We start from the raw sequence: 16,268 nt of genomic DNA, 5'->3' as shown, positions 1-16,268 counted from the left end.
GTAATGTACTCGCATGCTCTTAGACGAGTATTTACTTACCCTTTAACGCTAAGTTTTCTGTTCTCTCTCTCTCTCTCTCTCTCTCTCTCTCTCTCTCTCTCTCTCTCTCTCTCTCTCTCTCTCTCTCTCTCTCTCTCTCTCTCTTGATATCTCATTAACATTAATAACTATTTTCCCTCCCTTCTTCCTGATCTCTTTATTACTCTTCATCCCTTTCTTATTCCTCCTCACCACAACACACCACCTGATTCCTACCCCCCTTCCACCTTACTTTCCACATATTCTATCCACCATCATCTTACTCCCCCACCTCCCTAATCACCCCTTTGCCCTATCTCACACTTTACATGCACACGACAATTCACTTAATATGTACACAAAAACCCCACATACGTACAAAACATCCCACACAAGGTACACACACACAAAATGAAAAAACTGTCCATTGGTTAGTCTCTGAAGAAAACTGTCACTAGCAATGATAATACACACCAGCAACTGTGAGTGAACACAAGACAGATATCTCGCTTCGCACTATCTTCGCTACTGGTCAAATGCCATGCCAATCTCCCTTAAAGTCTATGGCCATGCATTGGATATGCTTATGTTCCCTACGCCCTAACTCTACCTTCACTGCACTTACTGTACCTAACACGGTAGACTTTTGTAAGTTAAGTTGGACACTACCCAAAGAAAGGAAAGTTCTTTCGTCTTACGAAATGCACCGCAGATCAGGTGAGACGCGGGTATCAGTGCGGCGCAGCGAGAGACTGCAGGAGCTGCGGAGGCAGAGGATGCATCCTCGTTTACCTCAGGGCTTTGATGTGTCACTCCGCCGCAGCAAGAGGCTGCAAGAGCTAGAAAGAAAACGGAATCTTCCTTCGCCAATGGTGTCGGCAGAACGGCTCCCAACCAACAAGAGGCCGCAAGAAGTACGAAAGAAAAGAATGAGATGTGTGTCACAGCAGAAGATCCTCCTCCCCTACCGCCGGTGCAAGAGAATTCCGTACAGAAACAGAGAGGAGGAGGAGAAGATATTCATGGGAGACAGTGTTCTCCATCTAAAGCTGCAGCGTGAGTGTGAAAGGGTCGAGTATCCCCAGTTGAAGAAACTGAACAGCGTCCGTCTGAAAAACATAATCAAGGCACCTGGAGCCATTGAGAGTCAACCCATAGACGTCACCTTTGACTCGGGTAGTGATTTCTGCTACATGTCCTACAAGGCAGCAAAGCGACTGGGGCTGTTAAACCATATAGAAAGTTACCATAGAGTCATTATCGAGTACAAGATGGGTAAATTCGTCGCCCTTATGGGCTATGTCAAAAACGTCAAAATTACAGTGTCGGCTTTGAATCGTGTCTTCCGTGTTGACCTACTGGTTTACTCCGAGAGGATGGAAAACCACTGGAAGAACTTGTACCCGGATATTGACGACTTCGAGGTGATCATCGGCTGTTGGACAATGGCTCGCTATCGTCTATTCTTGTCCTATACGAGGAGAAAGTGCTACCTACATTCTTCCAAAGGCAAAGTGAAGAATAAAGCAAGGAACATCAGTATGACGTTCACCCTGGAGACCTTCTACGAGAGAGATGGAGGAAAGGTTCCGTTTAGGGTCCTGCTATCGAGCGCCGCTCGTCTCCCTTCGGTGTCGACGAAAGTTACCCGAACGGTGTTTGACTTCGACTGGCCTGCCAGGGTGGACCTGAAGATTGACTATAAGAAAAAGAAAGAGAGATACCTTTACATTCACCCCGTTGGACTCCATAACTCTTCACAGGACATGATCTTATCCCACAGTGCCCTGATGAGGTATCAGTGTGTCATCGACTTCGGCAAACGTTACTTATACTTCAAGACGAAGCATGAGTCATACAGGGCACGACTAAGGGCATTTAAACATGATGTATTTACGTAGGAAGTAACCTGAGGCGGCTGCCCACTCCATCTACAAAGAGCTTCTATGACATGTAAAACATGGAACACCCACACACACACACACACACACGCACATCCTCGGCAATAAAGGTGTGAATTGTTTTTCCTTTATTTTTCCTTTCTTTCCTATATCTTTTAGGACATTTATGTGTCTTACACTTACCATTCTCTGCCTTGAGTGTCCCGCTAGACAATCTCACTAAATTCTTTACCATTTACATGGAGCAGTAGTGTGAGATTGTGGTAAAGTTGACAATTTAGTGTAAATGATGATATGTAGTGAAAGCATGAGTTAAGACGGACGTTAAGCTGACCCTGAGGCTACACTGAAGATAAGGGTGTGTAAATGAGATAACATTGAAAACACAGACAACAGAGGACCTAAATGTCTATAACGAGGTCATCTCCAGTCATAATCTTATTTGCAGTAGTTAAGATAGTAAGGCAGAAGGTACCTCCCCCACCCATCACCTCTCCCTGCTGTAAGAGAGTGGGCAGCAAAGGAGCTGAGATGTAACGCCAGGAAGTAAAGAGAGACTTTACTGCCTTGTGAATATTTAAGGAAAGTGTGGACGGGAAAAGTTCCCTCTCTAGCTGCAGTGGGAGACTCGAATCTGAAACCGAAATTAAAGATTCAGTTTTTAGATAATAACTTTTAAAAGTTGGTATTTTCTTTCTTGGAACTGGGTCAGATCCCACATCCTTTCATTTCTTTGGCCTCGATAATCCCCTTAACGTCGTTCATCCATTCATCACCTGCACATCTTTCATATTTATATCTCACACAAGAGCCACCGTTACTAATCAAAACCCATCCAGATAACAGGTCCCCCCCCCCACGAGGAAGTGCATCCAGACCACAACAGTTCAGGAAAGACTACATCCAGACCACAACAGTTCAAGATCACATCCAGACCCTCGAAAATCTACAGTGCCAAGAAACCCTCCTCCCTTGTATCTTGGGATTCGCTGTATATATATATATATATATATATATATATATATATATATATATATATATATATATATATATACATATAAGCAAGAGAGTTCTATGTGCCTGTGTCTTGCAAGGCCTGGAATCCTGACTGTTGTACCTCCACAAAGACCATCTATAGCCAAGCACTTCCTTCTTTCTTATACCTTACCGGACATGGTCTCAGCATTTTCGTTCGGTGATGAAAAGAAATTCTTGAGCCGGCCCCACACAGGCGGGTATTTTTGAGACACATTTAACAAATTTGATCCATATTGGTCTTCCTCACTAAGGATGAAACTCCAAAGTAAGATGCTTGGAAAAATGGTTCTTATGAATTTTGGAGAATTCGATTCGTCTATATACTTTTTTTTTTTTTTTCCTTGGGAGAACCAAAGGAGCTGGTTATATGTTTTGATTAATTCGATTACGTTGAGAAACACACACACACACACACACACACGCATATATATATATATATATATATATACTTTTTTCATACCTCAGAGGGAAAAATCCTCACTTGGCCCTGTTCTCTGTTCCTTCTTTTGAAAAAGTAAAAACAGAAGGGAAGGATTTCCAGCCCCTACTCCTAACCCTCTTTTAGTCGCCTTGTACGACACGCTGGGAATACGTGAGAAGTATTTTTTCTTCCCTATCCCCTGGGCTCTATATATACATTCTCTCTCTCTCTCTCTCTCTCTCTCTCTCTCTCTCTCTCTCTCTCTCTCTCTCTCTCTCTCTCTCTCTCTATCTGTCTATCTATGAATTTGAGTGGTGTCCGGTGATGTAGAGAGCAACACATTTTCCCCGCAAAGGTATATTATCATAATCAAGCCACGTTCGTCGGCAGAAGCTGACGAACCCTTTCAGAGCAGCGAAATAACCATGGTGAGGGAACCTGCCTGTGTCTTCCACCACCACCACCTCGGGAGAAGCCTTTCAGATTTCACTTTTAATTTTCCATAAATAATGAAATGTCTTTACCGATAATTGAACTCGCAAAATTATGGTATTCGCTTTATTTTCCCAGAGAAAGATTTATTGTAAACTGTGTTTCGGGAGGGGTGGGGGGGGGGGAGTGCGTGCGTGCCATGCCCTCAAGAGGAGAGAGAGAGAGAGAGAGAGAGAGAGAGAGAGAGAGAGAGAGAGAGAGAGAGAGAGAGAGAGAGGATCCTATTAAAGACACCATATCTCTTCTTCACACACGCAAATTCTTTTTTTTTTTTTCTTCCAGTGTTCTCCATATATTGTTGTCCTTTTTAGAATTATTGATGACACACGCAGATAAAAGATGATTGGAAAAAGACAGGTTTATTGAGTTTCTGCATTCTGGGTCATAGTCATGACTGATTAGATAGACTAATAAGACTCTCATAAAGTGCTCATTACATTTGGACATAATTGTTCATGATTTGCAGTTAGGTTATCCTAAACAGGCAGCAAACGTGACAATTCTGGTAATAACAATGATAATGATAGTGATGATAATGATAATAATGATAGTGATGATAATGATAATAATGATAATGATGATAATGGTAATGATAATAATGATAGTGGTGATAATGATAATAAGGATAATGATAATACCAACTGTGCATCGTGACCATGCGCCCTATATGATTCATGGGTCATTACTACCTGGGTTCTTGACCCAGGAATCGTTGGTCGTCATGTGCATGCGTCACCCCAAGACACACGGAACGTGACGCGCCCTTGAGACATAGATGACGCATCCAGGTCACGACTTGCGTCTCTTGAGCAAGGCAGAAGACTTTGGTGTCTATCGTCTCGAACTGGGCTGGACGTGGTTAAACGCTCACATCGAAATCTTCAAGGGTCAGAGGGTGACCATAGAAGCAATGAATAAAGTTATAAAATTCGATACCTATATCCTTCCTGAGGAGCTGGATGGTCACTATCAATCGATGTATCCTGAAATGGGATGCTTTGACTTGATCCTCGGACAGTGAGTCACTCTGGCGCAGTACAACTTCAGTACGAAATACGAGAACGGCAAGGCTTTACCTCGTCTGCAAAAGAGCTAAACCTTGGATGGGGGCAGACGAATGGTTATGCCTGGAATTACCTCACGTGTGAGTTCGACCAAGATAAGAGAACGAGAAAATAATACAGCCACCGTCTCCACATCGGACGATCACCCTATGCTATAGTAAAGTCTCGCTGAGGAGCACTTTGGCCTACAACTTCCCACCGCACTTCAAGTTAACGATGGCCAAGGAGTCATTACTTCAGGATCATGATGATCTCTATGCACAACGTCCGTCCGTAGGATAATGATCTAATCATATCCATCCTAGACCTCCAACGTTACGATGCGCTGTACGATACTGGGTAAAGCCACATTTACCTGAAGATTAAGGGGAAGGTGTTTAGGTAAATTCACATGAAACAGAAATTCATCTCCGTTACTTGATCCCCTTCCCCTGGACTTGGCATGATGACACAGTTCCTTGTTGTCCTCAGAGGGGCCTTTCCCCGCGGCCCCATCTGGTGTGGTTTTGTTGGTTTCCTTGTCTTGTCTGGTAGATATTCAGAGTTTACTATACTATCGGCTTCTCTTTACTATACCAATAACTTTTAACTTGTTCCTTCGTTACGGCTCTCGCCTTCACTACATCCTCATCTTCACTACAGCCACATCTTCGCTATCCTCACCTTCACGACAGCCTCATCTTCACTACACTGCACGTCACGCACCCAGGTCACGACTCATGTGTCCAGGGGGTCACGCATCGAGGTCGCGCGACCCAAATGTCTTGGGGTCACGCATCTAGATTATGGACCAATGCGCCACAGATGCATGACCACACTATACGCAGACGTGAATAAGAACGCATGGGGGTTTGAGAATCCCCCGGAGTCTTATAGAACGCCTAGGACATAATACGACTGAGAACCTCTGTTTTAAACCCCTGGAATGCATGGAGTGGAGAGAACCTAACGTCCCTAACACTTGAAAACAACATTACCAAATAAAACGAAGCCTCAGAACCTAGCGGTGTCAAATATAACGAAGCCTCAGAACCTAGCGGTGTCAAAGACAGAAAAGAAAAAATTGGGAAACTCGAAATGGTTCGACCCCCCAAAGATCTTGCGTTTTGACTGAGCTTCAACCCAAGATTCTGGGAGACGCGGGGGGGTTGGGTCCTGGGGGGAAAATTTTACACCCAACCTCGGTGAGTCTCAAGCATCAAGGATCACTGACCGAGTGGGGGGTGTGAGGGAAGGGTGTGGGGTGTGGGTGGTGTGAGGGGTGGGGTCATAACTCATAATTAGTAAAGAGTCATTAAATTTCTCCCGGTTTGTGGCTTCGCTAACGCACTGCAACCCGCAAAGACTTCGTTACTTCCGCCAGGTTCGTTAGCGTTATGAACGAGAAGGTGAGGAGGAACATGGAGGGAGAGAGTCGACTGCTACAGGACACCGCCAAGCTCTCTCTCTCTCTCTCTCTCTCTCTCTCTCTCTCTCTCTCTCTCTCTCTCTCTCTCTCTCTCTCTCTCTCTGCTCACAACAACATCCTCACTCGGCACCCCGCCTCAGTCAATGTTTTTAGATATCATTTTCTCTCTTTGTCTAGCAAGGGCACGGGAAATGTTCGTAACAAGACCATTGGTATATTTCACCATTTTTTTTTTTTTTGTGTGTGTGTGTGTGTGTCCAGGGTGACGGTTATGTCCGTTGAGAGAGAGAGAGAGAGAGAGAGAGAGAGAGAGAGAGAGAGAGAGAGAGAGAGAGAGAGAGAGAGAGAGAGAGAGAGAGGTGCAAGGCGCCCCAAATTACCCCACACTTGGGTAGCCCAGGGAGAGGGAGGAGAGTGGCATCCTCTCACTCACCCCCTCAACATCACTGAGTTAACAATATTTTCGTGGATTTCTTTGGTGTATAGTTTGGGGCCTTTGATTTCCCCGCGTCTCAGGTGTCGGCTGGAGGGTCTTTTCTTCCTTGGCCGCAAAAAGAGATCTACAAGTTCTTCAAGGAGGTGAGTTTTCTTTCGTGTTTAACTCAGATCAGAAGAGGGGATGGGTAGTCTCCTCTTTCTTGGTCAGTCTCTTCCTCAAACGATGGGCCGCAAGAGGGGTAGAGGGATCGGGGAGTTGCAGAGAGGGGCTCGAACCCGTCCGCGTTAATAGGATAGATTTGCTCTATAGTACGAGTATAGACCTCCTACCCCCCCCCCCCCCCCACCCACCCACCCACCCAGATGAACAACGTGTGTGTGTCCCTGTATTAGTTGGAATTGTGGGCTAAAATAGAGTACTATAATGTCTCTGTCTGTTTACGTCCGCAGGGAGGATGTAGGCTCAGGTCGTGATGATCAGCTTGCCTAACATGGCTGTTCTCGTTGGGCAAGTCCGGCTGAGGCAGTTCCTTGAGGTAAGCTTAAGATGTATCAGTCACCTTTGCTGTGCTGGGAGTGTCCCAGGCTTCTCTGCATTACGAAGGCCCAACATCGCAAACCTGGAATGTACGGAAAGATTCATACCGTCACATAGGAAATGAACATGACACCATCAGCGTTATAAATGATCACTCCACACTCTGTCGAGTGTCATTATCACCATCAAGGACATCACTATCATCACCTCACCCCCCTCTTTCATCATCACCATACCAACACCTACACCACCACCACTGCTCCTCAGACCTCCATCACTGCATCTCACCATCAACCACCTCGACTTCGTCACCATCTCCAACACCAGCGGCGCCACTCCACTACCAACCAACCACTACCAACCCCCTCCCCAGCACCAACTATAACATCTGAGACATCATCAACATGAGGAGCTAATGTTTACGAGCGATTACAGCGTCCACATAACCGTCTCCTGACATCACACATCACCGGGTCTTGACATCACGCATCATTACACCTGCCACATCAGAACCAACAATCCTTGATGCCTCCAACATCAAAGGGAAACCTTAGATTAACGCCAGGATTAAGACACGTCCCTCCACCAGATGAGGTTCACAGTGTCTCTCGTTACACAGTTCAGGCGAGACCATACCATCCTATGGGATAGGTAGAGAGGACCTTTCCTATCAATCCTTCATTTCCCTAAACTCCCTTTCCCACAGAAGCCAACAGCATCAACCCAGACTTCCTCATCCCTCTCCCAGTCACATGACCTCCCCAGAAAAATATTCCTAAACCCCACCTCAACTGGAAACCAGCTCAACCTCAATTGGAATCTCCCCACATCAAGCAGAAACCCCTCACCTCAACTCCATCCAGCTCGCACTGGATTTAAAACTATCTTACCTCGCCCACTCAGTACTTCTTTTTTTTTTAGGGCCTAACTTGCAAATGTAAAACTTTCTGAAGACTCTTGATACAGAGGCTTTCCGTCTGACTACTACCTTTCCAGGGGCGTCTCACCCCTTGAGACTCCCACTCCTCGTTCAGACTTACCCTCAGGGAGTCTGCTAAACCCACCTTGACTGCACCTCACATCCCTAGACATGCTAACCTCCACCTCACCAAGACCTTTACCCCACATCTCAGACTGATATTCTTAGAAGAACATTGAAACTCCTCCTTCTAACCCCATTAAAAAAAAGAATTGAACCCCCATAAAATGATACCTTATGCTCTCTCTCTCTCTCTCTCTCTCTCTCTCTCTCTCTCTCTCTCTCTCTCTCTCTCTCTCTCTCTCTCTCTCTCTCTCTCTCTCTCTCTCACCCCAGTCACTCACAAAAACTACCCTCCCTCCCTCTCCCTCCCTCCTCCCTACTCCTTCCCTGTTCTCACTACCATCAATGGAGAACTTCAACGAAACTTTCTCCATAAAAGTTTACTGGCCTCTCGAGAACAGACACGCCCATATAAGTCGGCTCCGTGACACGCTACGGCTCGGGCTACTGACCTCTGAAATCTTAACTACCCACAACTTCTGCCGGGGAGGTGGTGCCCTTCCGATTGTTCCCGCGGGAGGCTGTGTTCACACTGTAGCCCCTCGGTACAGTCCCTACCACAGGAGATGGTGTGTGTGTGTGTGTGGTAATGGTGATTCCAGCACCTTCAGGTTTCCTGACGTGATAGACATTATTAGGGACTAACAGCTCCTGAGGTACAGACGTGGTGCGCCAAGGAACTACAGTCTGTATCGCTAGAATGTGCTCAAAATACCCATGTCACAATTTTGTTCACAGATTCAACACAGGGCCTCCTCCTCCTCCTCCTCCTCCTCCTTCCTCCTCCTCCTCCTCCTCCTCCTCTCCCTCGTAACGTGAGAGATCACATTAAGGACACAGAGTCCACATGAGAAGAACCGCTACAGAATACGTAGATGGCAAGCTACAGTAGCACTGTATCCTTCCCACCTTCCTACAGTCGTTCTCATACACAGCTGACCAGAACGAAAGTTTTTTTCTTTTGTAACAAAGATTTTCAAAGGGAGAGAAATATTTCTGGAAGTGAAATAATGAACGTGATTTAAGATATGTTAAATACGGGTTCATCGCAAGACTTGGCTGCAGTGGAGTTGTGTGAAGGTCTCCAACATCGACGATTATGTCCTTTCATCGTAAGAGAAGGTCGGGTTTTTATCACCGAGGAGATTTTCGGGGGTTTTCCTTTTTGTGTGTGTGTGTGTCTTGTTAAACCCACCAATTACACTTCTCCCAAGTACCAATTATGGCTCTTAATGAGGGGAACTAAGCTGCCATTTGGGAAGAGAATATATTTCACGTCTATGGAAAACACTACAGTGTTGCGTATACCACCGACCAACACGCTACACGAACTTAGTTTGGGCCAGTCGTTTGTACGATGAACCTTCTCACTGTCTCTCCCACGAATTGCGTTCGTGTGTGTGTGTGTGTGTGTGTGTGTGTGTGTGTGTGAGGGCAAATGACGTAAAAGGGATTCGGAAATTAATCAGAATTTGAATGTTTAATCAACCTGATTCATAGCTTGAAAGTCATTGTGTTATTTCTATAGTCAGTCATCTTTTTTAATGTTCCTCTGAATGTATATCAGTAATGTGTATGGTTTATATATGGGGTGGGGGTGTGGGGACGCTGGGGGTAACGTCACCCATCCCTTATATACAAGTGTAGGGGGTAAAGCAGCCCTTATTCCCCAGTTCACCCCAACCCCAGCCCTATTCTATCAGGGCTATTCCTCCTCCCCTAATCCCAACTCGACCAATCCTCCTCCTTTGTCCCTAATCCCTATTCTACCAGTCCTCCTCCCACCTTCCAGCCCTACTTTACCAGTCCTCATTCTACCCTTCAACCCTACTCTACCAGTCCTCCTCCTCCTTCCCCACCCAGCCCTATTCGACCAGTCCTCCTCCTTCTCCCCCACCAAGCCCTACTCGACCAGTCCTCCTCCTCCTTTCCCACCCAGCCCTACTCGACCAGTCCTCCTCCTCCTCCCCCACCAAGCCCTACTCGACCAGTCCTCCTCCTCATTCCCCACCAAGCCCTACTCGACCAGTCCTCCTCCTCATTCCCCATCAAGCCCTACTCGACCAGTCCTCCTCCTCCTCCTCCTCCTCCTTCCCCACTCGCCCCGTCCTCCTCCCGCCACTGATGAGCTGGTGTGCTCCAGTTCAGACATGGTAGGGTAGCAGTGTTCTGTCGTGCGAGTGAGTGTGGTTATCATGTCATCCGGCATGTATTACGCCCCGGCTCAACTCTTATCAGCGGAGATACTCCCGTCCTCACAAGGACTCCCCCCTCCCCCCAACCCACGCCGCTTATATACATCCTCCTCCTTTATTCTGCTCGTTCCCTCACTCGGGGTGCCTGCCTCTCTTACCCCCACCAACCCCACACCCAACCCTCGCTGCGTTTACGACCTCTCTCTCTCTCTCTCTCTCTCTCTCTCTCTCTCTCTCTCTCTCTCTCTCTCTCTCTCTCTCTCTCTCTCTCTCTCACATTCATTCACACGACGAACATCGTGATCATCATCATCGCCAACAACTCCCTCCCTCCCTCCACCTCCCGTTTTCGTCAACTCTTGTTCCTAAACTCTTCCTGTTTTCTAATCCACATACCGAGGGGGAGGGGAGGAGGCTTGGTAGGCTACATACACGAGGGCGCTCTGTCTCTATCTAAAAGCCGAACTCTTGTCCGCACGATAACTTTGGTTATAAGAACCCAAGACGAACCAAAGTTCACAGACAGCTTCCTGCAGGAGCACACAAGACCTGTATTGATTCTCACCCGAAAAGGTTGCGAAGCTTGTGTGATAGGAACACGTCAGAGGGTAGAACTTAACGCGCATCCCATCATCAAAGAAGTGGATTAAATCTTTAAGGACTCGACAGGAACCAGAATTTACAGATGACCTCATCACCGAGATGCGACAAAAGTCCTGAACCAATTTTGGTATCCGAAGGTCAAAGGTCAAAAGGTCATTCACCCCCCCAAAAAAAGAAAAAGATATCCTGATTGCTTTCAAGGACGACCTCGGCTTCGCCTCGCTGTTCTCGACCGAATTTCACGACAGATGTTCTCCCCCTCGTACAACGAACAATACAAAACGCAAAATGAAGCTAAGAAGAAGTTATCAAGTTCGAGAAACTGAATTCCCGAAAAAAAGATTAGATAAGTATCTTTCTCCGAACTTAAGTCCTGGTTCAGCTACCTTGACCACGTTCTTGCCCTCCAGTCATGCTTGCAGTAGAGACCGGTTATGATTTTGACGTTGGAAGGGTCAAAGGTCAACGTCTCTGCAGTGACTCGTGAGCCACTCTTTTCATTTTCTGCGGTGATAACTCGCTGCGTCTCATGATGACCAAGCTTCATGGTATTGCCCAAGGGTCACTCTCTCTCTCTCTCTCTCTCTCTCTCTCTCTCTGGCCTTTACATGACCTCGATCCACACCATCGCTAGAGGTCAGGGCCAGGTCAAGACGGAGGATGATGGCCAACACAAGGTTTGACAAAAGAAACGAGTTTAATTTTTATCTGATCATAAAGACTTTGGCATTTGGTCCCCCCCCCACCATCCTCCTTTAATCCCCCCCCAACAGGGTATCTACGAACTTTCTCTCCCTACCTCCACCACCACCATCACCACCATCGCCAACGCTCTCTCCTCCCTCACTCCCTGTGACTGGCTACCACCTCCTACCGAAATCTCCAGCTTCCACCACCTCCTCCTGCTCCTCCTGCCAACTCCCCTCTCCCTCCTTGCACCCCTCCTCTTCCACCACCTCCTCCCCCGCCGCCTCCCAACTCCCCTCTCCCTCCTTCCCCTCACTCATCAGCGGCGGGAGGGCGGGCGGGCGGCCTGGCTTTAGCTGCGGCGCGGTGCGGCCCTCGACAAAGCCGCACCGTATCTCTCTCTCGTTGTTGTACGCGTGCCGGGTTAAAGCCCCCTACCGCATGCGGTGAAATGCAACACTCAGACCCCTACCACGCCTCGCTGATAGCCCTTATCAGCGGGGGCATCGTGCGAACGCTCACAACTCGGTATAACCCTATCTTCAGGGACTTTTTTTTTCTCTGAAGGAGAGGAGATGAGGGAGGGAAATGAGGGGGGGGGGGGGGGGGGCAGTGAGGGAGGAGGGCAATGAGGGAGGGCAATGAGGGAGGGTAGTGCACAGATATGTCTGGAGTGTAGAATGTCATTATCTATTGTTCTAGCCAGTGTCGATTGTCCAGAGGGTCACGTCATTTCCATTTATTTACACCCTTATCTTAATTTTTTTTATACCCTTACCTCCATTTTTTTTTTTCACCCTTTCCTACACTTTTTACACCTTAACCCACGTTTTTAAACCCCAAACAACTTTCCCTTAACACATTACACATGTTAATATAGCTTTTCAAACTTCGTTTTTTTTTTTTTTTTCAAAAGAAGGAACAGAGAATTGGGCCAGGTGAGGGTATTCCCTCAAAGGCCCAGTCCTCTGTTCTTAACGCTACCTCGCTAATGCGGGAAATGGCGAATAGTTTGAAAGAAAAAAAGAAAAGATATATATATATATATATATATATATATATATATATATATATATATATATATATATATATATATATACTGTTATTCTATACTCATACAGAGTTCCAACTGTCTATATCCATTTACAGTATTTATGCATTACAAATGATGCATCAGTACATCATGAACAATATCAGTACATCATTTACAGTATCAATACATCATTTACAGTACGTATGGTAATTCCTCGCTACACCTCCCTACGTTTTATTAGTCCATATTTCTCGTACTATTCGTAAAACGAAAGACGGTTGCGCTACTCGTCTTTCACACTTTCTTATACACTGTGTTACGAATATATGACACCCCCGAAGGTGTGTGTACGTATGTGTGTGTGTGTGTGTGTGTGTGTGTGTGTGTGTGTGTGTGTGTAGGACATATCCTTGATTCTCCCGCGGTGAATCATGAGGACTTGGGAAGAATATCCTGGTGATTCGTGACGGGATGAATGTCAAGACAAAAGTTAATGAAAATATCTTGATTGAAATACCGAACTCATCTGCCGTTTTCCTCTATTTTCCTTTGTCTTTTTTTCCTTTTTTTTCCCTTTTTTCCTCTTTTTTTTTTTTTTTCTTTCCCCTACTAAATCCACGGTTTCTGTCCCTCTTTGTTAAAGGCTGGACGCTGCCAGCCTGTTGAAGAAAACCGTTCTCCATGTTTCATATCAGCCATTTTTCCCATTTTCTACCTTTTTTTTTTAGCTCATTGCTGAAAAAGAAAGAGAAAAAATTGCATGATGTAAAGATAACGTTATTTCTTATTTTATTTCTTATTGTGTATTGCTGCTTCTCTCTTATCGTCACTGTATCCTACTGTATCCTCACACCTAGCATTACATAAAACCAACTCAAAAAAACATAAAAAAAATGTGTCAAAAAGAAAATAATTTTGGGTCAAAAAAGGAATTATGAGTAAAGAAAATAAAAATTTGGGTCAAAAAAAGGATTTGGGCCGAGTAAAAAGAATTGGGGTAAAAAAAAAGAGAAATTTGATAGAAAAAGATATTCAAAAAGACATCTTTGTCATATTTCGTGTCTTCCGGGAATACACGGATTTTTATAAGACACAGAGAGAAGAATTTTTTCCCCTCTCTCTTCTATATTATTCTTCGTCGTCATCTCTAACTTTCTTCTTCCTCCTCCTCCTCTTGCACCTAGTGCCTTTCCTCCTCGTCTTCTTTCTCCTCCCTCCGAAGCCTTGTTCTCATTGCTCCAAATTGCAAATGAAGTGCTTGAAGGGGTTGATGGTAGGGAGGGAGTTGCCTGCAAGGTTAATTGTGTATTAGAAGGAAAGGCAGCGCAGGGAAGGAAACAATATTGGTACACCCTGCTACCACCACGCACTCTGCACAGGACCACTACCACCACGCACCCTGCACAGGACCACTACCACACTCTGCTACCACCACGCACTCTACATAGGGCCACTACCATACTCTGCTACCACCACAGAGTCCAGGACTACCACACAAGGCTTGAGACACAACATGCCTATAAACCACAACTATGCATATTAGTCCTACCACATCACCACAACACTCCGGACTGATATACCACCACCACCACACTCTCTACCACAACAGCTGAGAGTAACGCACCCTACCACATGCACAGAGACACACGCATCACCATCACCAAGTAACACCACCACCCTCCACCGTCCCTTGTTTTGCCGTTAGTTTTCCATATTTGTGTTGCACGTTTGTGTTGCTCCTCTGGGTCTTCAGCGTTCGTGTCCGCGTTGTCTTCGTGTTACTGTCTTGTTTTCGTGTGTATCTACGTCTCTACGGTGAGGCATCTGATGTGCCCCGTTTTCTAACCTCTGTAGCCAAGCATTTGTGAAGCTGGTGTGTTGAGTTCGTCCAGCTTGCGTTGAACTTCGTCCACGTGCGTTGACTTCGTCCAGCTTGCGTTGAACGTCCAGGTGCGTTGACTTCGTCCAGGTGCGCTGACTTCGTTCAGGTGCGTTGAGTTCGTCCAGGTGCGCTGACTTCGTCCAGCTTGCGTTGAACTTCGTCCAGGGGCGTTAACTTCGTCCATGTGCGTTGAACTTCGTCCAGGGGCGTTAACTTCGTCCATGTGCCTTGAGCTCTTCCGGGTGCGTTGAGTTCGTCCGGGTTGCGGTGCGTGGCTTCCTCAGGTCACTAAGCAATTTGTTATGGCTGGAGCTGTCAACCGCACTCCCCACACACCCACCTACAACGGACACCTTCATTGTGCGAAACCTGGCTATTACGAACGTACACATCAATGCTTGTCTTTGATAGAGCGGGAATCTGCTAGAATTTGAGAGACCTAGTTATAAAGACCACTGTAAGTAATGTGATTTGTCAGTAGCGGTTATCCAGTTCGTGCGCTATACCTGGCTATAGCGGACATTCAGCCTACCGTGTGATCTAGATATGCCAAACACTCGAACGTGGTTTGCGACCTGAATATAGCGGACAACCGATACACCGGGTAACGTTGCTATAACGAACTTACAACAACGCTATTTGCGATCACTAGGAGTCGAGATTGAAAACTATATCGCTGCTTGCGATAGAAATATAGATAATAATAGTTTTATCTTATACCCTGGGATAGATAGTGCTTATAGTTGTGAATCACAACTCCAGAAATCATACGACCCTGGAAACACGACGGAGCAACCCTTGGGCAACATAATCTATCGTTTTGGCTCACAGATGGAAAGGGTGACGTTTCAAAACCACGCGCCTCGTAGCGGGAAGTCGCTCAGAGGACACAGAGCCAAAATTCAAACAGGTCGGTTTAGCACTATATTGTCCACGCACTAAGCTGGTGAGAAAGCAGATCATGAAGATGAGCCACCATAAATATGAACTCATTGTTCTCAGAATCCTAACTATAAACACAATAAACTGGGAATCAATCGAGACGCTTCAAAGACTGAAAGGTAAGAATGACTTTAAAAGAATCATGAGTGGAAGATATACAGAAGGGCGTGGAGACAACTGACCTCGAATTTATATGATTTTGATTTTTCAAATAAATTACCCTATTAAGGCTGGGGTTTGTGTATTGACATAATCTATTGATCTTTTCATGGTTGGTACTGTAGGTAATGTATGATACATTGCGTTATTCATAGACTGTATTTCATTCCATTCACTTTCCTTAAGTTATCGCTCCGCCTTATCATTAGCATAGATCTGTATTTTCCACGAATATTTCGCGTCGTTCGGCAATACTTCGTTCGCTCCCGTTCACTCTGAATATTATGATGTGAAATTTTTTTTCCTCTCTCTCTCTCTCTCTCTCTCTCTCTCTCTCTCTCTCTCTCTCTCTCTCTCTCTCTCTCTCTCGCGAGAAACGCCACCGTTGTTCTGTTTAACGGGCTCAA

The 16,268-nt window shown here is 45.9% G+C and overlaps 1 protein-coding gene across 1 annotated transcript in view; it reads right to left on the bottom strand.

Annotated features, from left to right (window-relative positions):
• Positions 1–13,909: 13,909 nt before the first annotated feature.
• The window catches only part of Rbp6 (RNA-binding protein 6), a 1,275,347-nt gene continuing 1,272,988 nt past the window's right edge, over positions 13,910–16,268 (bottom strand). Inside the window, exon 17 of the mRNA XM_071679107.1 lies at positions 13,910–14,167. The gene's annotated coding sequence lies outside the window, so the exon portion shown is untranslated. The remainder of the gene's footprint in view (positions 14,168–16,268) is intronic.

Source organism: Panulirus ornatus, chromosome 29 (genome assembly GCF_036320965.1).
Source record: "Panulirus ornatus isolate Po-2019 chromosome 29, ASM3632096v1, whole genome shotgun sequence".
NCBI lineage: Eukaryota > Metazoa > Arthropoda > Malacostraca > Decapoda > Palinuridae > Panulirus > Panulirus ornatus.
This window is presented reverse-complemented; position numbering and strand designations above follow the sequence as displayed.